Source organism: Poecile atricapillus, chromosome 1, assembly GCF_030490865.1.
Source record: "Poecile atricapillus isolate bPoeAtr1 chromosome 1, bPoeAtr1.hap1, whole genome shotgun sequence".
NCBI classification, from domain to species: Eukaryota; Metazoa; Chordata; class Aves; order Passeriformes; family Paridae; genus Poecile; species Poecile atricapillus.
The window spans coordinates 28,187,868-28,214,427 of record NC_081249.1 but is presented as its reverse complement, the minus strand read 5'-3'; the positions used below and the strand labels follow the sequence as shown (position 1 = coordinate 28,214,427).

General features: G+C 42.5%; 1 protein-coding gene across 1 annotated transcript in view; it reads left to right on the top strand.

Annotated features, from left to right (window-relative positions):
- The window catches only part of ECRG4 (ECRG4 augurin precursor), a 68,503-nt gene that overhangs the window by 716 nt on the left and 41,227 nt on the right, over positions 1-26,560 (top strand). The gene's annotated exons all lie outside the window — the stretch shown is intronic.

The window sequence follows — 26,560 nt, the reverse complement described above, 5'->3', positions numbered from 1 at the left end:
ACAGCCAATAAAGAATTGTGGATAAGGATACCAGGAGACAGTTAGAGAGAACACGCTCTGCTATCATTAACCAAGTGCCTTGATCGTTTCTCTTTGGAGAATTAGGATGTTTATTTTCATTTGAATATGCATAGCTAATTTGTAGAAGTTAAACTTAACCCTTTTTTGGTGTACAGTGTGTTTATACATAAGTAAATTCACAGGAATTAGCACCTCAGGAGAGAATGTGAATGTTGAGGCCCCAGGAAAATTAAGTCTACTCATGTTTATGACAGCTTTCCTAATGAAAATCCTTGCAGGTTTATGTCCCAGTAAAAAGTGGGGTGCTACTTCATATTCCTTGGTATTGCACTGGCATTGGCCTGACTTTGTGCTGCTACAGCCTGTCTCCACCAAAGACAGGGTGACTGTGATTATATTAGAAGAGATTTCCATAGTGTCAGGGCTCTTGTGTGACTAGCATGGGCTAAGCACAGAGTGCAGTGTGAAGAGAAGAACAAGGTCTTGAAGAACCCACCAGGAATGGGTGGGTGCCACAGAGAAGTCATTAAACCTAGTTATGTTTGTCCTTTGCCCTTACTAATTCAGCAGTGAATGCTGACATTATTGGTGTTGGGTGTTAATAAGTCTCAGGGTTGTTTCTTGTGCTAACAGAGATCAGATGTGCCACTTCTCTGGCTTGTCTCAGTGATCATTCTGCTATAAAGTTCAGAATGGTTTAAGAGAAATTATATCTTCATTTTAGCTGGCATTTCTGGTATATAACCATAGCTATATTGTCAGCCTTCTGATGCTCTTTATTATTACTTTTTCTGTAAAAATTAGAAGTCTGAGCATGTTTTGAAAGTTATCATTCTCAACTCAGTCCTTTGCCACGTGATAAGCATTAGATTATCAGTCATGTACTCTTCCATGGCAACATCCCATGTTGTTCAACAGTGGTATTGGAGGTTTGTCTCCCTAAATTAACATCAGTTTTGTCTTTTTTTTTTTTTTTTTTCTCTCCAATTTCTTTTCCTTAGAAATACATATCTTTACAGTCTTATTAGTTCTGGAAGGTCTTCTAGTCTTTGGCTGCTGTTCTGGAACTTTGGGGATCATTTGGAACAGTGGTCTTTCCATCCAGTGTTGGCTTCTTGGTAAATAATACTCTTCATGATGAATTGCGTTATCTGGTGTTGGGGAAATAAGAGCCAAAGGTGCTTTCCTACTTCATGGTAGTTCTGGGAAGCACTTTGTTCTAACAGAATGAACTCTGGCCATTCTTTAGAAAAGAAACAAAAAAAAGAGGTTACCCTTCTGGTTTAAATCAAATGCTCTGTAAAAACTTGCAAATAATTCTAAAGCTGTAATAATGGAGGAGCTCATTATGTAATGCAATGCCAGGAACTACTTTGGTTACTTATGGAAGGAGGAGATTGCTTTCCTCAGCATTAGCAGGATGTTAATTCTGCAATAGTCTTAGAATTTCATGAAGAACAAACCCAGCCACCTTCAGGAATATATCTGAAATCAAGCTGTGCATATAACAGTTCTCAATCTTTGAGGGTAGGGCACCACACAGTCACCTAGCTTGAATTTTTATTCTTTTACTGTTAACTGCAATGATTTTACTTTTATGATGACTCGGATGAATAATCTTTCTTGTGTTTTTCCTAGTGCAGTTGCATGTGGTCTGGCATAATTTTCATTGACGCTGGTTGAGCTTCCAGGAATCCTGTTTGTCCTGTGCTTTATTCATCCTCACTGCCTTCCTACCTGGTTTGTACTTGGGCTCCTACTCTGCTTTTTTGCTTTTCTCAACTGTTTTCTCTTGTGCCCTAGAGCTTCTTCAGTTTTTCATCTCCTTGTCTTCAAGTATTTCTACTCTCCCTTAATTTATAACCTTTAATATTTAGAGCCTGCCCAATGAAGAATGATTGCTTTGCTCCAGTCTCCTCCCTTACACCCACAGATTGCAGAGAAGCAGGTCCACTTCCCTGCATAGAGCTGTATTTGTGCTGTGGGAACATCAAGGAACAGATCATCAAACAAACAACTATATGGCCTGAGCAAACCTGTTCTTACTCACAGAGATGGTTACTGGGTAGTACAATGCCCACTTGAATCAGCAGCTTGATTTCAGAACTTCAGTGCATGTGTTCTCACTGTGAAAGGTGCTCAAACAGGCTAAGCATCTGCAATTCTGAAATGGGGAGTGGGAACATACATGGCCAGTATTTCTGCATATTTACTGCAAATGCTACACAGCGTGCTCATCAAAATAGGGGCAGTGAAATTCTTATGTTGGTATTTGGGAGTGTTGGCCCATCCCTCCTTTCTTGCTTGCTGAAGTTTCTTCTTTACCTACTGGCTAGTATTTTCCAGAACTGAACAGAAAGAATAGCAAGGATTCCTCCAAGAGAGGTGCCATTCAGCAGTAGCAGATTTTTAAATGTGTTGGTTGAATTGCATCAATCCGTATTCAGGCTGATGTAGTGGAGTTGTTACACCAGCATATAACTATAGCCCTGTGTTTTAGCCAGTTTGTGCTGTTTATTAGGATTGTTGTAAGTATGGTGTGTGTTATAACATCTTCATTCAAAACCTGATATCATAAACAAAGCCCTTTAATTAAAAAGAAAAAAATAGCTGCCAGTCCACATACATAAGGAAGGAACAGCTCAAACAGAAGAGAGGAGCCAAAGTAATTGTTATGCACTGTACAGTGATGATGTAGAGCAGACAAAGAGCATACACTGAGGAGCCATGGAAATGAAGCAGCATGAAAGGACTGGTGACAGCACCATTGGGAGTGTGCTCACCCACACGAATGGAGTCATCCATGTGTTTGCACCAGTGAGCAGGAGTAGAGTTCAAAATAATTGCACGAGGCATTTGCTGGGGGACTGTGCTCAGCAGGCCCAGGCCAGAGGAACTTCAGTTTCATTCTAAAGAAGTTCATGCTTTTTCTCTCAAGATACAGAGGCGGGATATAAATAGCAGTGGGCTTGAATAAGCAGTCTGCCTCTGCAGCAGGAAATGAAGACATCTAAGAAATCCCCTTTGTCCCAGATAGATGTGTGTGTGTGCATATGTTTCCTTTCCCTCCATTTAAAAGACTGCTTCAGATTTGATTTGTTTTAGAACAAGCTCAGTTCTCCATTAAGAATCAGTGTAAGCCTTTCCATAACAGAGTGGTCACCAGGGAAAAATTTGATTACCCTTGAGCATGAGTGTTAGCCACATTGTCCTAGACTGAACATGGTTGCCTTAATCCTTGGTGAGCTCAGTTCCTTAGGAAGGGAGAACCAATATTTAAACAATTTTAGTGGGGTACATAATTGCATTGAAACTCCTCTGCTCTTCCTCCTTACCCACCATTCCAATGGCCTGGGGACACATACCCTTTGGCTACTATGATATGTTTTGCAGCCCTGATACCTGAGCAAGTTGTTTTAAGTCTGATACTCGGGGGGAAAAAAAAATCTTGAACTTGCTTCTCACACTGGCCTTTCCACTGAATATGAAAAATATCTGCACTTATTTAGTCATACCCATGTCAGAGAACCTCATTGCCCACTGCCGTAAGAAGAATTTGTTGCTTGCCATCTGTACACAGAAAATACAGGATTGCTCCATCGCCTGTGGAAGACCAGTATGAGACTATCTGTCAATACTATGTCGTTTCACATCAGCATGGATATGAGTTGGATTGGGAGCTGGTGATGCACAAAACTTGATGAGGAGAGGTAAAATACAGTGTGTGTCAATTCTGAATCATCTCTTTTTCAATGAAGAGGTCTTCATGTCTGTGCTGGCCCTCATATTTAAACAGTTTTAACAGTAGACTTACCAGTACACATACATTAGGGGGATGCAAGGCCTTAAAAACACTGACTGACTGTGATGCTTCTGTTTTTCAAGCAAGGGGAACATTATTGTTGCAAAAGCAGTGAATCTGAACTAAAATACACCCTTGTTAGTGATACTGGATGACCTGGTCTCTTTGCTGATTCCTCATCTTTATGAGGCTTTTTTATGGGACCCATCTCCTCCCAGTCAGGATGGGTGCAAGTATGTTAGGAACTCTTAACAGGGTGCTCTGAACTAATCCTCCCCTGGGCTTTCAGCTGCTGTGCTTCCCAGTCATGAAAGCCATCTTTTACTGGCCTGAAAAAGAAAGCAGAGAGGTTTTTCCAGGTTTTATCTGTGTCAGCAGACATTAGGAAGAACAGTCTTGAAATTAAGTCATGGTAAATTGTGATCTAGAGAGCTATAGATTTTTGTGCTCCTCTAAGATGATAGACAGGTATTGAAAAAAAAATAGGGAAAGTTAATGAAGGCATTTCTTTCTCTGAAGGACATTCACCGTTCCTGTAATCCTTATCCTTTCCAGCAGATAGAGGAGTTTGACAGTGCTTTCTCCCTCTGAATTTCTTGCCCTAGAACTCAGGAAACTGGCCAGTCTTGGTACTGTTTTCTGGTAAATTATGGCAATTTACACTCACCAAATGTTTTGAATGTACAATGGTAATGTTTTGGTAATGTGTTTCAGCAATATTTGTGTGTCATTATGTGAGCACAAAGATCACTGCTCTTCAGTGATACTGCCTATGCTGAGAAGCACACATGTGCATTATCTGTCACCCTGACTGTTAGTTTGAGAATGCTTTTGTTTTTAACGGACAGTGGCCATGTACTGAGATGCAGAAAAAGGAAATTATTTGCAGAGAGCCTCGCAACATTATGCAATAACCACAAAGAGCGTCAACATTTACATGTTCTCTAAGGGCTTACGCCAAGGCAGGCTGAAATTTAATGGAAAGATCAAAATGGCTAGATTTGGCTTTGGATCAAACTCTAACGCAATTAATTTCTTACCGACTTCTGTTTGATATCAGAAGGTATTAAGGCACTTGCACTTATGATTTTAAGAGGCCTTATTTTAGAAGACATAGGGGATCAGAAATGTTAACTTGTATTCCAGAGCAACTGACTAAATTATATATCTGTGTTCTCTAAGCTATCTTAGACAAGGCATATTTACCAATCTTGCAAAAAGTACAAAAAATTGCCAAATCTGCAAAGAGAATGTCATATGAAAGGGGATTTCATGCTTACTTCAGTATGAACTATTGCACTGCTCTTTATCTGAATCTGACTTCTTAAGTTTTCTACTGTAGAATTACTGTGGCTTTTCACAGATTTTCTGGTTATTAAAATTCAGCCCTCCAGCTTCAGAGCTGTCTTGTCTAATGTTATTTGATCCTACCTAGGGGAATGTGTTTTAAGTGCTAGATATTTTTAATGGATAAAACCTTAATAGTAAGAATTTAAAGAATATTATACGTTGGGATTTAAAAACCTCAACTTGGAGAAGAAAAGAATATTATTTGCTTTCTCAGTTTATTTCACCTTTCAAATAATGCTCCAGCTCTTCAAGGAACTCTCTGATATTACTGTGCCTATGCACTTAGACCTTACATTCCCATCCCATAGAGATTTTGCAAGTTTTCTTCACCTAAAATATAAGCCAGTATTAAAAATAAATTCTGGATTTATCCTAGAATTACAGAGTGGTTTTGGTTGGAAGGGACCTTAAAGATCACCTAGTTCCAGCCCCCTTGCAATGGCCAGGGAGGCCTTGCTTTAGACCAGTTTGCTCAAAACGCCATCCTGCCTGGTCTTAGACACTTGCAGGGATGGGGCATCCACAACTTCTCTGGGAAAACTGTTGCAGTGCCCCACCACCCTCACAAGTAAATAATTTCTTCCTAATATCTAAATCTACCATCTTTCAGTTTAAAGTCCTTTCCCCCCTGTCCTGTCACTACATGCCCTTGTGAGAAGTCCCTCCACAGCTCTTTTGTCAGTTCCCTTTAGGTACTGGAAGGAGCTATAAGGTCTCCCCAGAGCCTTCTCTTCTCCAGGCTGAACAACCCAGATTCTCTCAGCCTGTTTTCCTAGGAGAAGTGTTCCAGCCCTCTGATTGTGTTTGCAGCCCTCCTCTGTACTCCAGTAGGTGCACTGTGTGCTGGAGTCCCCAGAGCTGGATGCAGCACTCCAGGTAGGGAGTCATAGGAGCAGAGTAGAGGGACGCAGAATCCCCTCCCTTGCTCTACTGCCTACACTGCTTTTGATGCAGCCCAGAACCATCAGCTCTCTGAGCTGAAACGTGCATATTACCAGGTCATGCCCAGCCTGTACTTGTGTAGAAATATATTTTCCTCCAGTCTTTTGGAATTACAGAGGAGAATGTCACATATATTCCCAGTTTTGGGACTTGCATTTCAGATAGTCACTTGTTGCACAATTGTAGTGGAAAAAGTGCATACATTGTAGTGTATGAAAGATCTTAAAAAGTAGGTTAGGAATGATTGCTTTCGATTCCTTCATCTCATAGATTTTGATGTTTATCTTTGTGATAGTATAGCAATACAGCACAACTGTAGCTGAAGTTTAGCAGTTTCTTCCTCTTGGGTTCTCTATCAGCTTCTCTGTAAGAAGAAGCATTAAGCTTGCTGTTTAATGATGTTCCTTTCTTTACTGGTTGGAACTGGCTAGCTTCACAAACTTTATACTGCAGTAATCGTTATAAGATGTTTAGTACTGGAGGTTGGATGCCTAAAAGAGCAGTGAGTTTCCAGGCAGAGTTCAGATCCTGACAACTGCTTGCAGAAGAATTTAGTGAGGTTACACCTGTTTATCTCCTGCAGACTGGTCTTTTTTTTCCTTCTCTTGCTGCCATTTTCCCATGCCTTCAGTGATTCACAGCCTCCTACACTGCAGTCCACTGGGACTGTTAGAGATGACTTCGTTATTAGTTGATGTTTCTTGAATGACCCAAGTTTTCCTTGTAATCTGATTCCATCAAGGGGGGATGGTGTTAGGCCTCTGGGATTTTCAGGAATGACTTGCATCGCACACACTTAAAGGAAGCTTGTTCAAAGTGACCTAAAAACTTTCAAGTCTCAAAGGAATTATCATTTTTCAGTTCTGGGCTCAAAAACGTGACTTTCTCAAATGCCTGTGCTCTTTTGGACCAGTGTGCTTGCTTCATGCCAAGCTCTCCTTTTTGCTTTCTTCTAGTCCTAAGCTCCTCTGTGCAAGCAGGGTCACAGTCCTTCTTTGGATGTGAGGCACCCATGTCAAATGACCCCCTACGACCCCTGTGCTTTCACTGTTGTCCCTCCTCTTGTATCCGTGTGTTCAGTATGTGAGAGTTCTCAATCACATACGAAGCCTAAAGCACAACCTTGGGCCCTACTTATGAAACACCATTTAAAAAGCCTCTACAGATTTCAGCTTGTCTTGAATGTGTGAGAGTCCACCTTCTTGACAGAGTGGTACATTTCCATTTTCTGTTTATGAGAATGATAATGAATAAATGTCATAAGATTTCTTCTTTTTACTGTATACATGCTCCCAAAAATAGGGAGAATTAAATAAGGAATTAGAAAAATTAAATGGCACTGTGCATTTTCTGCCATTGGCTTGTTAGAGCTCCTGTTCTTCCACAGGCTTTGCAGCACTGAGAAGTATAAACACAGCTAGTCTCTTCCTTTTTCAACACTGCTTAGACAGTGTATCCCTCTGCTACTCAAATTTATTGCCAAAGTTGCCAGTGGCAAATCACATGGATTCATTACATGAATGGACATTTGTTCATGTGGGATTGCTTTGGTGCTGCAAAACAGTCTCCTATAGGTCAGTGATTTGCTGTCATTCAGATGCTCAGCAATGTTATTCGTCATTTCTTTTTGCTGTTCATCAGAGCCACACTTCAGTCTGTGAAGAAGGGAAAAGAGGGCGTTCAATATAAATCTGAACTGTGCAATTCTCTCTCAAGGTACATGTTGTAAAGAAGGGAGGGAATTAATTCTGCTGTTTCTGCCACAAGTGGGATTTAAGGTGAGCCAAGAAACTTCAGCTGATCCTCCATATTATATTATGTCAGGCAAGCCCAGAAACTTTCTTCATGAGGGCTGTGCATGCTCTTGACTGATGAAATATTTCACCCGCTTTAGCAGTGGGAGGTTGCTTAATTAAAGGGAATAAGTAGCTTGTACTATATCAAACACTTTAATTCTGAAAACTTGGAAATGAGAATTAATAGATTCATGCAGAAGTGTGCTTACAGGGGATTAATTACTGTTGTTAAGCTGGTTATTATTCATTTCCATTTTGAATACATTGGTCTGAGAATATTCTTGAGATCCAAAAAATGAAAAAAAGGGAGACGTGCGGCCTTGGGGGTGGGATCTCTGGGACTGAAATGTGTTTCCCTTCAGTGCCACAGCTTTAAAACCCACTGGCTGATGCTTCAAGTAACTGTGACTGTCATTTCCACCCTGCATGTGGCCTTGAGGCTTTCTGCTCAGTTTTCAAGCATGCCATAATACTGAGGGTAAGATTTAAAGAGAGCAGTGAAAATAAAGGTGTGAAATACTAGTAAAAGCCCAGTTTCATGCCACTGGTTGAGAAGGAAGCACAGTGAAGGTTTGTATGATGTTCATATGGGCTTTGGTGTCATGCTGCTATCACTGACATCCACAGTCCTCCTAGAGTCTCTGAGAGTTGAATCAGACCTAGTTTGCCTGGATTATCAGTGCAACCTGTTTTCTCTAATCTTGCTTCATCCAGAATAAAAGAAACTACTTCACTGTTCTAGGACTGGGATTTAAAACAAAAGGGCAGTATTAAGAGTAAGTATTAAGAGTAAGCCCTTTTTAGAAAGGTGCCCTGTATTTGAAGGAAAACTGATGAGGGGGAAGAAGAGAAAGCTGAGGTACACAAGTGTGAGTTTTTCATGCAGCAAGCATGGGGTGCAGGGTGAGCAAGAAAGATCAGGATGAGGAATGAGCCTCCACTGATACTCACACAGAAAGGGAAGAGCATTAAATCAGCTCTATTGATTGGCACTGATAAAAAAGTAATGCTTTTCTCTTAAGCACAACTCTGCTGTCACAGCTTTTTGGTTACTGATGTGTGCTCCCAACAAAAGACATTACCTTAATACAGAGAGGTCACTGTGAGCTGCAGGCATAAGTGAGGCTGTGGCATATTCTCAAGCACGGTTATGCTGGCAATTTTTTTCTCATACATTTTTACATCCGTGTTTTTCTCTCCTGAATGCTTCTGTTGATAGTCAGACTTTCTCAATTGTTATTGCTCACATTAAATGGTAGGAGGAGGGAAGAGTAAAAACCTGAATGCTTATAATGTCCCTCACTGTTGCAAAATCATTATTGGCAACAAGTGACATCAACACAGGGGATTAGAAAAGCACAGAAATAGTACATGAGGGGTTAAAAAGACAATGTTAAGTGGCTGTGAATCATCATCCTGCCTTTCTCAAATAAAATGCTCTCATCCGCTAACTCATCTATCTCCGTCCTCATTAAAGTTAGTGGGAGCCTTTCCATTAACTTAAAAGGATATTGGATCAACCCCAGATCCTCCATGCTGGGTGTAACGGGCACAGTTGTTAAGCTCAGAGGTGAGCAGAGGGAATTTTATGACTGAAGAGTCAGTGTGAAATTTCAGCCCTCTTGAATCCACTGGTGAAACTCCCATTAACTTCATTAGTGCTGTGATTTTGCCACTAGACTCAGCATGGAGTGAAATCAGCGTGGCAAGAGACGGCAGGATGTTTGACAACAGAGATTCTAGCTGTGTTTTATCCATGGCTGGAATGCTGAAGTGTAAACTCTTTGTTAAAGTTTCATGCTGCCATTTCAGTGGCAATAGGAGAATTGAGCCTGACTGCTTCTGCCTGTCTCATAAGGAGAGAAATTCCAGCATGGCATCTGGCATGGGCTTTCCTTCAAAAATGCTCCCTTGGGAGATTTCCATTTTATCCAGAAGTGGCTGTATCTAATATGCAGCAGATAACTGGAATATGATACACTTCCATCCAGCAGCAGAGACCATGCCCATCATCCCTACCCAGGTAGAAGAAAGCATAAAGCTAGAGTTAAAATAAAAATAGAAAGTTTGGAAGAAAAGAAGCTTCTTAGAAATTAATGAGCTATACCCATCCAGCTGTGCTATCTGCAGGGAAATGATATATTTTTGAATTGGAAAGAGATTATTGAAAACACATGAGAATGGAAAGGATTTTCACCACCCTCTCCCCAAATCTGAAGAGAAAGATGTCTATTACAGTAATTGCAGTGTAAGGCCCAGAAATATGCTGCAGTGTGAGGCCAGATCCATCCCTGGAGGGCTTGCAGGCAGAGATGAATATAAAAAGTCACAGGAGTTCAGGGATAGGTCAATACAATGATTTCAGTTTTTAAGCAGCTAGTACAGGGTTTTCTAGAAAGGGCTGGAAATCTTACTTCCCTGAAGCAGTTGTAGTGAACTCCAAAACCCAAAGGCCCTTAAAACACTGGTTGCTTTCTGAAGTGTTGGTGTTTATCAGTATCTAATTCTCGCCTGTTTCCCAACCTGGGGCTGCCTTTGAAGTATCACTACTGAGAACTGCTCTGTGTTCCTCTCTGCTCTAGCCTACTCCCTGAGCAGGCTCTGAATGAAAGGGTTTGTTGGAGGCATGTGCTTCACCTTTTACTTCTACATGCTGTTGCCTGGTATTAGCAGTACCTTCCTCAAAAGAGATGAGGATGATAACAAGGTGGTGCTTAATTGAGGTTCCTGAAAGGACTTCACTGGCTTTAGGCTCTGCTTGCAGCCACCAAAGATCTGTTCTTGGGGAGAGCACATAGGTGCTGCACTGTAGTGCCTGCATTTAGATGTGCTGCCTGTAAGTCTGACTCCTCCTGGAGTTAAATGGTTCATTCTTTCAAATACTATCTTATTGGTAATGCCAGCATGTCATTAGTGTAAGGAATCATAAAATGGAGAACATTTTTTCTGTCTACTTTTCTGTGTGGTATTGTTAAATGTGGTCCCCCATTCCTGCCTCCAGCACCCACCCTCCACACCCCACACCCCCCCATCCATTTCTCTTTCTGGAGCATTCAGAGTGCATGACTTCATCTGCTTGATTATCTGGAGCCTTGGGAATTCTGGCTTTGTCTCTGAAACCACCAGAATGTGCTGAGCAAACACCGCTCCCAGTCAGGCTGCATCAGGGCTGGCAGTTAAAGCCTCCCATGCAAGAAAACTTGCTGGGAGCTGCTTTTCAATGAGATCATCTTTAATGATAGGGGGTTGTCTTATTTTGGTGAACTGGATTGTACACGAGGGCAGTATCAGGGCCAAATAAAAGAGCTCTTGTTTCTGAATGTTTTTGTAGCTTTCTAGGATTGCATTTTTGCACAAAAGTGGGCATTCATTCTTAGTTACGTTGCAGTTTCATCTTTCATACTGACAATGTGGTTTCTGTCATTGGCAGCAGTGCCAGTAAAATCTACAATGGATTTTTTAAATGTAGTTAGGGAGGGAGTGTTTTTTTCTCCGAGAAGCATGAGGAGCTGTATCTCTGACAATGCAAATTTCTTAAGAACCGTGCTGTTCACTCGAGTCTGTCTGGCTATAGAGCATTGCTTTTCTTGTGTTGCATCAGGCAGCAGGAGTAGGCTGAAGCAATGGAAAGGGAAGGATTGCTGACAGGTATCTAATGGGAGCCATTTCATGGGAACTCCCATAGTTGGAGTGCAGGAGCTCTCTGTGCAGCATCTCTAACTTGTTGAGGGGTGTATTTGCTGCCACAGATGTTCTGATGTGCAGAACAGGAAATTAGGATGGGTTAGATATTACTGGGATACAAGGAAGAATATTATGTTTTCATGTTAGCTGATAATATCTAAGCTATGCAAATGCAATCTTTTATGGTGTGCAGATATCTCCTTCTGCCCTCCATGAGGAAGATAAGTTTTTAGAGCTTGCTCAGAACTCAAGCTGTGGCATTACGTTGTCAGAAGTGATCCAAAGGAGGGGAGGTAGTGTGTGAAAAATGGACAATGTGAGTTGCATACCCTGAACCCCCAGTCTGTGAAAGCACATCTTGACATCTTGAATTTCCTCCTTGAATACTCAAAAAATGTGGGCCTGACACTACCTTTGCACAGCAGAGGCAAATAATGCAGATGGCAATTACAACCACCGTTCAAATCTTAGTCAAGCATGTGCTTATTAGTTTGAACAGTGTCAAGGTCCCTGCTTTCTCCCTGTCAGACAGTACAACCCCTGCAGGTTTAGGAGCTGCCAGTGCATGTGAGGACATTTGCTGTTTTCTGTCACTGTTCTTGCATGTATATGGAGTGTTACCCTGGTGGCACAGTGATTGTTTCCAGCACAGCTTTTTGAGGGAAATAAATCATGCCAGTCAAATTAGGAAGTGATCCAATATCCTGCTCATAACCCAAATTAAGTAAAACAAAGCTTGTATTTTATTCTGGTTTATAAAAGGTTTAACTCTTTGGCATGAAGCCCTCTATATTCCCTTCTAATCCATCCCACACGCATCAAAGAAATTGTTATAGCTTAGCCAGAAATACTTAAAGATGTTCTAGAAAAGAACTTATTCTCACTGTGCTGAGAAGATAAGTTTGTGCAGAGTTGAAACCAGCTTTCAGGAGCTTTGCAGGTGGAATCTTTGAATGTCCAGCCAAGAAACTGACTCAGTTTTGATTCTTTGTATTAAGATTAGTGCTCAAGACAGTCTTAATACACAGTTTTGCATGGCCTAATAGAAGATGCAGCTTTTTCACAGATGATGAAATTGAAGTCTTTTCCATTGAGATAGAAGCTAGAGAAGGTTACCGTGGATAACTGCTGACAGTGAACATTTTAGAATTCTTAAATCCAACAAATTCGTATCCATGAAATTTTAAAGACCTGGGGATAGGAGCTCTGTTGATCTCTGTATGTTGATTTTTAGTCAGTGAGTGGGAAAAAGTGTACTGCTACCAGGGTATGAAAATTGAGTGCTGGTACTAAGTATAGGTCTATCAGCTTGACATTGATCCAAAGCAAAATAATGAAACTACTGAAATTGAAGTCCTTTATTAACAAATAAAGGGAACAGCACTTCGTTAGCAGCTCTCTACCTGAGCCTAAGGAAAATGGATCTTGTCAAATCAGCCTGATGTATTTTGCTTCACCAAGATTACAAGCTTGCCTGATAGTAGTCACCCAGGTGCGCCTTCTTCACATCTTGATCCAGAGGAGAAAATGAACAGTGTCCAGCAGGAAGTGGTTTTGATGCTGATGGATTTCCAGGTGGAGACGGATGGAGTGAATCATCTCTGAGCTGTTGGTGTTCCTCAGGGCTCGTTTGCTGGCTTTTTACTGTTTAACACTTGTGTCAGTAGCTTGCTAGAAAACATGAAATGATTGCTGCTGCTATTTGTAGATGTGCATGCAGACTGGACACAGTTGAGGGAATAACTAAGTCAGCTCACTGTAAGAGCCACCCACGTGATTTGATAAACTGTGAGAACATAAGAAACACTCATATATTTTTTGCCTGGTACAAGGTTTGTATTTAAACTCAGGATAGCAGGTTTTGAAGGGGCCTGAGGCCTTGGTCCAGCAGAGCAACAACCGGGAGGCCCTGGTGGATGGAAAAGGGAGTATAAATCCCAACACTCTGCCAGTGTGTGGGGTTTGATAAGGCACCATTGTGGATGTGGAAGGAAACATTAGAAAACTAAACTCAGTATTGGTAAAAAGGAAGTGGGTTGTTTACAAAGTCACTGTATGTTGGATAAAATCCACTTTTGTGCAGAGGGCTAGCACAGATGATATCAGGGTTTGGAATGAGATTTTCATCTTGGTCTGCCTTTCAGTGCAGAGGTGGAGTTTAACCTCAGTATGTTATTATGCTACATCAGGATTTAAATTCCTTATTTACTGTTTTCTGGCAAACATTTAGGTAAATGTTGCATTAAGTAGACATTTATTTTTAATAACATTGACATTTATCTCACTTTTCTCCTGACATTTTTAGCATCTTCACAGATACCTGCATAGCTATTTCTGTTCTAAAATTTGCAGTAATTAATTGAATTTCTGCATATCAGTGGGAGCAGCTATCAGCAAAGAGAAAGGGAGGCACTCCAGTTTCACATCCTTTGATTAAAAGTAAATTGAAATAATTAAAGGTGTGGTATTTAATGTAGAGGCTTTAGGGCTGAAAACCAACATCCTGATACCTACTGAGAAATACCTTACTCCACAAATAATCTCTGTTCTAGTAACTCCTACCATGGCTAAGGCTAGCACTGGAATGTGGCCCACAGTAATTACTGTTTTGAGACAAAGGGGACGCTTTCTGTTCACTCAGAAATAAATCACTTTGATTGCTTTTCTCCTATGGCAGAGCACTGTATGTATAATTTAAGATGTACAGCACAGCAGTGGAGCCTTTTAGAACTGGATCATCCCACTGGTCAACAGTAAGAAAGCTGATGCAAGTGATGGGTGAGCAGATAAAACACTAACAGTTTTGGGAGCTGGCAAGTGCCAAGGATGCTACACATACAGCTCAGAGCATTGTATGTGTTTCGGTCTCTGGTATCAGCCTGTCTGGAGGTGAGACCCAGCTTGCCCATGTGTGGCTAAGCTGCAGGGATGGCTCAGGATTACTCTTGGGGGATTGTCTGAGTGCTGAGTGGAGCTGCAGTCATGTCAAGAAAACCAGTCCATCATGTCAAGTGCTAATAACAGGAATTAAGTACTTCTGTAAACACATTTTATGAACAAGTATAATCACTTTGGTGTCTCTTAACAGGCTGGTATGTGATGACTCTGGGGAGCTTTGGAGCAGCTTTAGGAAGGGGAGGCAAGGCATCATGCCCTCTGAGAGGGTATTTGCTCCAAGTGTGAGGCTTTCTTGTAGCTGTGAGTGGGGCTGCTCCATGCACAGCTGGGGGCTGACCTTACAAATGCAGGGTTGTTTGTTGTAGTAACCAGCTACCTGGGAAAGGTTTCTAAAAACAGTTATTTTTTATTACTTGGTGAGCACTCAAAACAATTATAACTATGGCAGAAATTGCTGATGGGCTTGTATCAGTTTCCTTCTGATAGCTGTATTTTCTTTCTTTACTCTGCAGTCTGAGATGATTTTGGAATACCAGGATCTCCATCCCTCTCTTCCATGGCTCCAGGCTGTGAAATCAGTTTCAGTCTCTCTGTCTCATCCTACTGTTAAGTCATGGAACTTTTCACCAATTGTGTAGTTAAACAGCCCCTTCTCTCTGTGCCACGAAAGCACATCTCACTCAGCATGCCCGGCTTCTGTACTGGAGGCACAGCAAGAACTGGAGGAACCGCCTCTGCCAGCAGCCACCCACCTCTTCCAGGGCTTTCCACCTGAGCAGACAGTTCTTGGTGCTTGGTGTCATCCCTGCTCTGGCTGAGAGGAGAGGTGAACAGTGAACATCAAGGTTCTGTGTCACAGAGCATCTGGCAAAGTCAGTGAACCTGGGCTTCATACCATGCTTTGTTTTCTGGCTCAGCTGAAATGCTGACACAGAAATTTTAGTAAAACATGTTAAGTAGGCACCCAGAACCTGCTACAGACAAGATCACTTCATTGTCTTGCATGTGTTCATCTGAAAAAGCAAATATATGTAGTTTGCATGTCTAATGAAACTAGAGGAGACAGAAGAAGATCAGAGAAAAGGTTGTTCTATTTAATTTCTAGTCATTCAACTTTTGTGTAAAATCAGCATTGTGATTGAGGCATTCTTATAATTTTGCAGGTACTTTTTTTTAATGGGAGGCATTGCCATGTGGCATTCTTACACCCCCTTTTTGTTTTGTCCTTTATGAAATGTTATGGTTTTGGTTCTGGGTAAATTAAAGGGGTTGGATTGGCAGTTCCAGATGTAATGCTGTCTGTTCATAAGACAGATCCTCTACAGTAACAGAATTAAACTGCTAGTTTAGGTGTGTTTGAGCACCTCTGATTTGATCGGAAGAAACTTCCATGCCAGCAGAAAAAGTGAGCAATTGTGTTTTCCGCACAAGCATGAACTTTCATGATGTAGAAGTTATGCAGCTGACTGCAGTAAACTGACTGGTTGTATTGCTGCTCTTCCATCCATGTCACTACTTACTGATTATAAAACCCTGCCTCTTTACTCCTCTTGATAGCAGGTTTCATACTTTATGCATCTGCTGGGTTTCAGTAACATATCTGCTGAGAAAATATCTTTCTGTCTAATCTTGAGCTTGGTGGCTTTTTCTTACATTTTATTTTTAATGAGATTAAAAAGGAAAAAAAAGCAGGTTGGGCAAAACTTGGATCCTAATAGTTATTTAAGCAATGAGTTCAGCTTGGAGGCTAAACCAGACCTTTTGCTTTTGAATCACTCTGTGGGTGGTGCAGCTTCTGTACAAGCACAAGGTGCACTTACTACATTTGTAATTCAGAATAATTTCCAGCAATATGAGGGCAGATGGAGCCAATCGTTGGTGCTTATTTCTAGGCTCTTTCTACCTTCTCATGGAGAAAAAAAGGTCTTTCTGATGCTCTTTTGAAGCTGAACGTGATGCAAAAATCAGGCAGAGCTTTTATCTTCCTGTCTCCTGATGCTTACCATCTTCTCTGTTGAAACACGGGGACAGTGGCATGTGTCTAGCATATGCAGCAAGTCTGCTGTAGACAGTGCTGGAGACAGACCATGGCTGTTTCTGTGGAGGGCCCCAACAAGGTACTTGTCCCAGCCCCAAACTGTGGAACAAACAGTTTCTAAGGGGTCTGCACCTATCCCTTTTGCAGGCCTGGATCCCCATCTCACACTGGTCCCAGGCAGAAGCTGGGGTGGGCTGTGCTCGCATAAGGACAGCAACATCACCAGGGCGAAGGGCCCTTGCCTACACCTGTTTCTGTTAAAACATGGGGGAGGTTCCTTTTCCAGAAGCCTAATGGGAGATGCTTCAATCTCTTCTAGTTGAGCAGTGCTACAATACAAAATGCTATTTGAAAATCAGGGTTCCTTTGTACACAGCTCTTCTCTTTCACCTCTCTCACCATGACCAAGGCACAGAGCTGAATTACCAGCCCTGTAGCATCTGACAACAGGTCACGTACACAAGGGGCCACAGCTTGTTCTAGACTGTGGAGCAGGCATAGGGAAAAACATCTCCTTTAAGGAAATCTGGCAGCTCCAACAGACTGACACAGTTCCTCTGCCCCTCATCCAGACCATGGTTAGCCACTGGTCTGGCACACTGGCAGCATGTTCTCCACACCCATCCTCTCTCTGCCAGGCACAGTCTGTCCCTCTGTGCTGACCACTGGAAAAGCTTGTAGGGGTTATGGAACAAAGGTTTGCCTGTCCAGCTGGTGAACTGAGAAGCACTCGCTCTTGGATAGAAACGACAACAGCTTTTTTTTTAAACCAAATTATTTATTTGAATAGATGAAGCAGCAACTGTGCACTGTATTCAGAGTAATTTAAAACCAAATTAATGCCATGCACTTGTAAGCCAAGGCATAGGAAAGCAAGTAAATCCTTCTTCCTAGTCCCAGGGGAGTTGCTTTTTCCCTGAAGCACAAGAGAAGGGCTGAAGGGCTCATGCATGCTTAAAATGTCATGTATCAGTTACAGAGCCCATGCTGCTACTCAGATGACATCACTGGTAAGCACACAGTTTTCTTCCCTCTCGACCTAGTAATGTATGTGCCCTCTCATTATCATCCCCCGTTTTATTTTAATAGGGAGCAGGCTCCACCAGCAGCATAACAATTTGTTTCACAGGGTTCTTCCTCATCTCAGGATAATCGTTAGAAATCATTAGAATTAGAATTAGAATAAAGCTGGGGTTGGATTGAGATATGGGAAATTGTTACACTAAAGCTGGAGTGCATGAGGAGCATGGCCTAGCCCGTCTGCATTCAAAGGTAATGATGCTTTTGGGTTTTTTAGGATTTTTGGGATGGAAAAGGTTAAGGCTGGGTGCAGCAATGCTGCTCTTTGCACCTGGAGGTGCAGAGAGAAGTTTTCTACTCCGTTATGTACCATCTGCTGTTGGGCTGCTGGAGAAGCCAGCAAGTAGCTCCAGATAACCACCCAGACAGGGTATTTTTCAGAAACTGCTTCTGGGATTGTCCTCAACCCAAAGGCCTGTTAAAATCCGTGTTAGACTGATGAACAGGGATTTCTGCTCGTTATCATAAAGGCTGAAATGACTGGATAGAGAAAGCTATCAGTTTCCCATTCTCCTTGAGCAGATATTTCTGCCCAGGATAATGCCCCTCTGGGGGGCGAGGATGAATAGAAATGAGTTATAGGGAGTTCCAAGGGAAGGCAAAAATGAAAGCAATTTAATCATAAGGTGAGTATTTATGTTGCAGAAATAACTAATCGGTATTGAGCAATAAAGATCTTAGGATATAAAAGAGAAAAATGAAATATTTTATGCATGAAAGTACTTTTGATAGATTCTGAATACTAGATTGTATACTGGAGTAAATTTCTACCATTAGTTCTGTGCATAAAAAATTAGATTTTTGTAAGGAAAACAGTAGCAGGATGTTGTGTTATAGAGATGAAGGAACAGGGGCTTTCTCTCACTTTACATTTATATCTAGAAAATTTTGGTTTTTTCCTGTTAGCAGCTTGACCAAAACCCCAAACATTTTTTTTTTTTAATGCATACTCTGAATGCTGCTTTGCACTGTACTGCACAGAGTAGGGGCAAGTGACTAAAACAGACCGATGGGGAAAGCATAAAAATTATTGTACAAAGAAAGATTGTTTAGATATCTTTATTTAGCAAGTGAAGTACGTTGCCAATAGGAAAGAGAAAAATGGAGACTCAGCTGTGTTTACCAAGGCAACAGAAATTTTCCTGAAGTGAGGCCAACTTTGATATGAGCTATTAATTTTGCTTGATTTTTGCAGGGCTACTTTAGAATAGGACTTGAATGTCATGTTTTTGTGCGAGGGCATAAACATCTTGCTTTCAGTTCATGTTAGTTTTGCATCTGTGCTTCTAAAAACTGGTGTCTGGTCTGGCACTTGAAGGCCCATAAGGTGGCTGAGGTTGTAGCACGACCTGAAAAAGTTGTGCCCTGTGAGCTTTCGGGAAGAGCTGGGATCCTTGTGTCACCAAAACAGGCTCTTGAAATAGAGCCAAGTGCATTGTATTAATCCTGTATTTTTTGCCCGTCTCTTCTTCCATCTCAGCAAAGCTTTTCCTTGTGGCCCTGATCCAACAAGCCGTTTAACTGCACACAGGTGCAGTCACGGGATGGGACCTCCTGGCACGCCTCACTGTGTGCTGAACTGTATTTCCAATGAAAAAACAACTGCAAGATAACTTCTGTGGCCACCTGCCCCTGCCAGCCCCAGTCTTTGTTAGTGCTGAGTACAAACATCTTCCCAAACCGCCAAGGTCAGGGTGACAAACCAGGAAATACCAAGTGAAGGTACGAGTCCCTACATTTCACTCTCTGACCTTCTAAGATGGGTGCAGCTGCTGGGATTTACCTGCAGCACTCTGGCTTTGTCCATGAGAGCAGTTTTGCTGGGTGGCACAGCAGGCTGTGCCTGGGCCTCACTGCTCCCTGAACATGCTTGTCTGAGTACAGGTAGCACAGGTTGGCTCATCATGCAAGGCCACCTGCAGCTCGTGCACCACCAGTGATCCACATTGTGCCAATGGTCAGTGGCCAGCACAGGTGGTGATGTCCTGGAGATTGCCATCTGTGAAACACTGACAAGGAGGGTGAACATTTTTCTGCAGTGTTTCCTACGGATCACATTTTTTAGTATTCCTTAGGCACAGTTATTAGTTGGTGGTTTTGATATCAGCAAACCTATGAGATGTCAAGTCTATTTCTGCCTTCATCCCGCCTCAGATAAGTGCCAGACATGAGAACCAGTACATGAATATCCTTTCTCATCCCACTAGGCCACTCACACTCCTGACCCATTGACCATAAGCCAAGTCTTGTTCCTTGGCTCCTTTTCTACTGCAGATGTGAGAAGGAGCTCTGACAGATCTCCTGTGTTTCACACCCGCACTGATAACTACCCTTCCCCATTAACAGGAGCCCTCAACCTTCTCTTCCCCACTGATACCTTTCCTCACAATTTCACCCTATTATTCCCCCATTTTCCCTTAGTTTCTGCCAAGAAGAATTTGTTTGGCTTCAAGTGGTTTTTTTTAGACTTCTCACTGGACTCAATTTGCAGTGCCTCAGAGTGAGCTTGGCCCTCCTCATCACCTTCTTAGCAGACCCAGGCTGCAAGAGTATACCATTACTTCCTTCTACTCCCTGGGTGAGGAGTACGTTTTGTAGGTATTGTTCATGTTTTGGGCATGGTGAACTGTCCCACGGGTTCTGTTGAGAAAAAGAGAAGAATTGAAGGCTAGAAATTTTCTTGACCTGCCTAAGCATGTGTAGTATGACCCATTTGCCTGAGCTCTTGCACGTGTGACTGCCCCCCTAAGAGCTCGACTGTTTTGGCAATACAGTGTTGAATTGGACATATCCCAGTAGGGAATTACTTGGTGCTACTAAAGTGGAAATGTCAACAGACTTTCAAGTATGAAGTTATGAACAGAATCTGCTTTTGAGCAACTTCTGGTAGACTTCTATCCACTTCGAGAAAATTATGAATTTGTCTGTGGATCATATTCCTTGGCTTGCACTGAGTAGAGTCAGTCTCATGGAGTTATTTATGGTATTTACCTCATGTCAATAATATTTTCCTCCTTTTGAGCACTGTGAACAATCATTTTGTACAGCCAAGTTGGTGAGCTTTGGGAGTTTTGTTTCAAATGACTTCTAGGTAATATCTAAGATAAGATTTGATTTTAACCCTAAGCAGGAAAATAAAACTAATGGGCATGACCAAATTCCCACTTACTTAGAAAAAAATCTACAAGCATCATTTGACAAATAGATTTGAGTGAGGCTTAACCAAGGACCCTAACCCATGGGCCCAAATGAAGAGGTTCCCAGAGGTGTCTTTGTGCAGCTTGTTTTTTCCTTTGGCAAGCCCTGGCTTCCTAGGCAAATGAAAGCTCTAAACTTTGTTCCTTTCCCAACATAAGCCCTAACCCTAGGCACAGACAAAACCCTTTTCCAAGGACCACAAGCTGTAGCAGAAATCAAAAAGCTGTCATGGGAGAAATATTTTTACATTCTCCCTTGTCAACCACAACATAACTGGAGTTCAAGGGTTTTCCCTCTCCTAACCCTAAACATTGGCCTTGGCTGGATTATCAGAGGCCACACCAATGATGAAATTTTCAGAGACAAAACCCTAATGAATCCAGTCACTCCCTCTGAGGGAGCTCCTTGGCAGCTCCACATCACATGCAGTTCTAGGCTTTGACATTCCCCTGAACTAACCCTAGCCCTAAATGTTCTCTGTGAGCTGAGCATTTGCCAAAGAGACTAAGCCATGACCAAGATAACAAACTTGTCAGGGGAGAAAGCTCTTTGCAGCCTCTCCTTTGCCTTTGGCAGTGCATTAACAACCCCACGCCAGCTGGAGCTGTAGGACCTCTAAGTGCTCAAAATGTAACCCAAAGCCCAGGTGTGGGCTGCTTCACAGGTAAGAACACTCAGCTGTGGCTGAGATGGAAAGTGTAGCGGGGGGTTAAATTTTTTCCTGTTCATTCCAGCCTTTTCCAAGCCTTTTGCAGACCTTTGCCATCTGGAGCACTAGGCTTTGTCCCTTTTCCATCCTCAGCCCTAAAGCCTGAGGACAGCTAATCCTCCGTCAAGCACACAGAGCACTGGTGATGAAAAAGCAATCAGAAGAGAAATATTTCTGTGACCTGCACTTCCCTCCAGAAGTCCCTTGCCAGTGCCATGCTAACTTCTGCTGTAGGCTTTTTCCCTTTCCCAACACTGAACTCAGCCCTAAGGCTGTGCAGGGGACAACCCTTTGCTGAGGAACCAAAGCCCAAATCAAGCAGTTGTCAAAGGAATGGCCTTCTAGGAGACTCCTGCTTCTCCTGGCAGCCTGTGGGAAGTGCAACATCTACTGAAGCTTCAGGACATCTTTCCCTCCTAAAACAAAAGCCTGACCCTGAATTAACTATAATTAGGGATACCCTGCTGTGGTCCCAGCAAAGATGTCAGAGCAGCAATCTTTCAGGAAACCCGAACATTAATCCTAATACTGAATGTGGAATGAGCCCTGGGCTGTAATTTAAATGAAAAAGTTGCAGGGAAGAGACATTTTTCTTTCCTCCTCCTTACTTTGGAATCCCCTTGGCAGCCCCATACCAGCAGAGCTGCTGTCCCAACTTTCTCCCTGTTTCTGTCCCAAGCCTAACCCTGCCCCAGACCCTCAACTCAGTTTACACAGAGCCCAGGGAGAGAGCTTGACCAGAGGTAATTTTTTTCAGCTTATACATTGCTTTGGAAGTCCAAAGTCAAGTGCCAAGTGGGGCTTTAGGCTTTGTCCCATTCTTAAACAATGTTACTGTAACCTGAGTTTTATCCCGGTCCTAAACTGAGCTTTTCAAGGGATAACCATGTAACTCCAGTCTGGAAATGCTGACGGTCTCTAGCCTTCCTTCCAGCTACAGTGACTCACCTTTACTGTTTAAGCGCTGTGCTCCTTTTGACTCTTAATGCCACAGCCAGGCACAGCACAATTAAAGATTAGTAACAGATGTGTATTGCTAGTGTGTTTGTGAGCCCTATTTAGGGTTCTTCCACTCTAATGGAAAAAAAAACCCAAACAAACCAAACCCAAACACCTCTGACAGGTAGCACTGTTGTGTCTGTGACTAATTATGGGGAGGACTGAAGACCATCCTTAGGAGATGAGCACATTTGTTCACTAACCTGTGTGGACTGTGTGATCAAGTGGTGGGAACAAGAGCTTCAGACACCAGCTATCTTCCTATCTGTTCTGGCACAGGCCAGGCGCTGTTTGCCCCCATGCTGAACACTCCCCCCGGCATCCAGTTGGAAGAACAGAAGGATCAAACCAGCTCCCTGTTCTTTTGCATCCGGCTCTTGCTGTTCCTGCCAATAGCACCCAGAGAAAAACCACATGTTTATTTTCATGTAGTGTCTCCCACCCATCAGCTGGAGCAAGCCATGGATCCCTGTGATCTAAATCTTGCAGGCATTTCTCTCTCATTCCACCCCCTTCAAATCTTCCCATGTTGGAAAGTCACTTATTAATAAAAGAAAATCTTCCCATATTAGGAGAGATTATTTCTGTAACTTCTGCTCTATGTTCCAATATTCTCAAGGACCTCTGCATCTTCCCTATTGTGCTTTAATGCTGGGAAGGATGGGGCATTTGCCCCCGCCCCCCCCCCCCTCCCCCCCAATATTTTCCATCAGGAAAAGGAATGAGCCGTGTGTGTCTGGAAAATGGAACATGACTGTTAACAGGTCCTCACCCTGAGGTGTGCTCTCTGGTAATTACTGTTTCAGATGGCTCTGCATGAATGTTATGTCCTGTAGCTTCTCAGATCTTTAGAAAAATAATAAAATCTGCTCCTTAAGCTGCAGATAAAGCTGTGACTTTGCCACAATTACGAGCTGTAGGATTGAATTTAGACTGGTGCAGTGGAAATCAAGGTAACTGTGCAGCATGTGTGGTTGCTTTTCCAGAGAGCTTGAGGGTTTGAGGGCAGAAAGGGAGGATGACTGAAAGTTGGAAGGAAAATGGAAAGAGCCACTGAGAGGAAAAAAAAAATTGTAGTAAATATTTCTGTAGGCAAATACCAGGTCGAGTGCTGATGAATGGTAACTGCCCAAGCATAACTCATGAGTTATTGTCTGGTGGAAAATAATAGGCTACACTGAGCATCCTCATTCAGCAGAAAGAGCCCTGCTGCATGTTCATGTGATACACAAGGGCTTACTTACGCGATTTTGGTAGTGCTGTAACTCCATCTGTATCAATTAAATGAGGACATCCCTCTGGCATGGGTTCAGTTAGACTGATGGGACCCAATTCTCACACATTTAATAGAGAGGGCTGTGTGGATGTGAAAAACCCCAAGCTGATAGAGCCACCACCTGCACAAAGGTTTATAGCATTGTGATGACACTGACACTGAGTCACAACTCTCTACCCAAAGGTAGATAAATCACTAAAAACCCAATCCCTGTGACAGAATTTAAAAGAAAAGCTTTGTTTTGCTGCATGTTTGTCTTTCCAGCTCCTTGGCACCAAAGACCAGAGGGATACATGGATCTGCAGGCAGAAAAGGAGAGGGGCTGGGTGAGCCCAGGGTGGAGGAGCTGTCCTGGCACAGTGCACTGGAGCTGTGCTGCCAGCACCTCCTGTGGGGCTGCTGCTCTGCAGGGGAACAGCGGCTGAGGGAGGGTTTGGTGAGACTGCAAGTGCCAGAGGGCTCTCCAGCTGTAGGAGACACCAATGGGGAGGGTGCCTAGGGGAGGAATGAATGGTGGAGCGGGTACAAGGGTAAAGCCATTGGTAAACCCATAAATCTCCAGCCCTGGCTCATATCTGGCCATTTCATGTGTTTGCTAGGTCAGTGATGAAAGACTTTTTCATCAAATCATTGTATCCTGAAATGTGTTGCATTTTAGTAGAAATAACACTTTGAAGCAAGATTTATTATTTATTGTTGACCCTTTCACCTCAGCCAGAACACTTTCTCATGTTATTTAACTGAATTAACAAGTAGGCTGTGATTCACTGATGAAGCAGTGAATTCTGCAGCAGTGCTACAGGACAGAGGTCCCCTGTCCCCTGGGCATGAGGCTGTGGCACCAGATCAGAGCAGCAACTACGGGAAAAAAATAAAAACAGCTTAAAAAAGCTTTTTTGTTGTTTTATTTTTTTACTGGGTGTTGAGGTAGTGTGAATGGGCAGGCTGGGCTGAGTTCTTTAGCTTGTCTTGCCACAATGTTTTCAAGCCTGAGTCAGTGGTTATGCAAAACCAAGGAAGAAGCAGAAATAACAATTTGCCAGTATTTGTTGTGATGTATTTTGTTTAATTGTGCTCACAAAAGCTTACAGAAGATCACAACCTGCTCATGGGACCAAATTAAGCTGAGGAACATTTTTTTAGATTTGAAAAGAGACTGAATTTCTTAGATTATATATCCACAACAAGCAATAAGTTCATTCTTATTATAGAAACCAGGAAGTGCATTTCCAGCAGGAGGCATGAAGGACATGCATGACCTCCACTCACGCAACAAGCTGATAATGTATTTTTAAATTATGGTCCTCTCTGGTCACAGTGTCTGGGGTGACATTTAGAAAGCCCAAGGAAATCTGTGTGTCTCTAAAATGACCAGCTGCATGGAGGTGGATTTTATTTTTCCAGGAGTAAGTGATTATTGCTTCCTATGGTTACTCTGAGTGGGGGTTTTGTTAGGTGTCAGGACAGTGCCTTGCTGCACACTCAGTTCCCCAGCTCAGGGTCTTTCACAGTGCCTGAGGGGGATGCTTTGCATTAAATGTGCTTACTAAGTCTTTCTCAAAATGTACATCAGGAGGAAGAAGAGGACCCCCTTTCCTTAGAAAGTGCCAGGATTAGTCCAGGATGTGGTAGATAGGGATTCGCTTCCTCCTCTTTCCCTCAGGCTCCTTAGGCTCATCTCTCACACTTTCCTGTTGAAACTGCTTCCTTTTTTTTTAGTAGTCACTTGGCTAGAAAAAACAAAAAAGCAAACACAAGGCAATTGCAATAATTATATTGGTAGTACTAGTAGTAGTAATAATAATAATAACAATTTACTCTTGACAGCTGCAAGAATGACATTGGCTTCTGACCATTTTCCTGGTTAGTTACTTGCACCTCTGAGAGGACAGGGGACTTGCTGGCCCTGCTCTCCATATGTGAGACAGAAGGACACTAAGGAAGCAAACCTGTGTCTGCTGTCCCTTCCAAACTCTTCTTACTCTCCAACATAGCCAGAAATGTAGGGTTACTGCCTATTCAGCTCTGCCTGGGAGAGAATACAGCTGATCCTCAGAAATTACAGTGAATAATTCTTTTTGCACAACAAAAAATTTAATTGTAGGGAAATGACAAGAAGGAAAGAATATACAAAAATGGTGAAAATTGTTAGTGTTGGCAGATGCAGAATTTGCCTAATCAGGAAGGTAAATGACTAGGCAAAGGTGAAGCCTGAGCTTGAATGTGAATATTTTTCCAGCTTTGCACATTACCACTCTGTGTTTAAGGAGGGATCAGTCAGGGAAGAACTTGCAGTAGTGATTGTCATGTCTGAAAGCAAAGCCAAATAAGCAAAGCCAAAAGAGCCCTCTTACAAAAATTAAATCTTGATCCTTATCCTGCCTTTACCCTGCATCTCAGATCACTTTGCAGCTTCTCCAGGCTCAAAAGGGAAAATGCTGAACTATTATTGCTGGACAACTCTTGCTCCTCCAGGACATTTATTAAACTAACACCTTTATTATTCAAAATATTTGAACAAGTGGTAGCATGGTTACCTCCCTCTTTCAGAGGTCTGCTGACGCCAGCCCTAACACAGCAGAACAAAGCAGAGACTTTTGCTCAGTGCTCCATTTCTCCCCTCCCCTGTTCTCCCTGCACAAAGTGACCCCTGATGAAGGGCAGGCAGAAGCCTGAGCTTTAGAACAGATTATTTTGTTCAACCTTGGAATTGAAAGCAAACACTCCCAAGTCTCCTTTGATGCCAGCTGACCTGAATCAAAGCTTG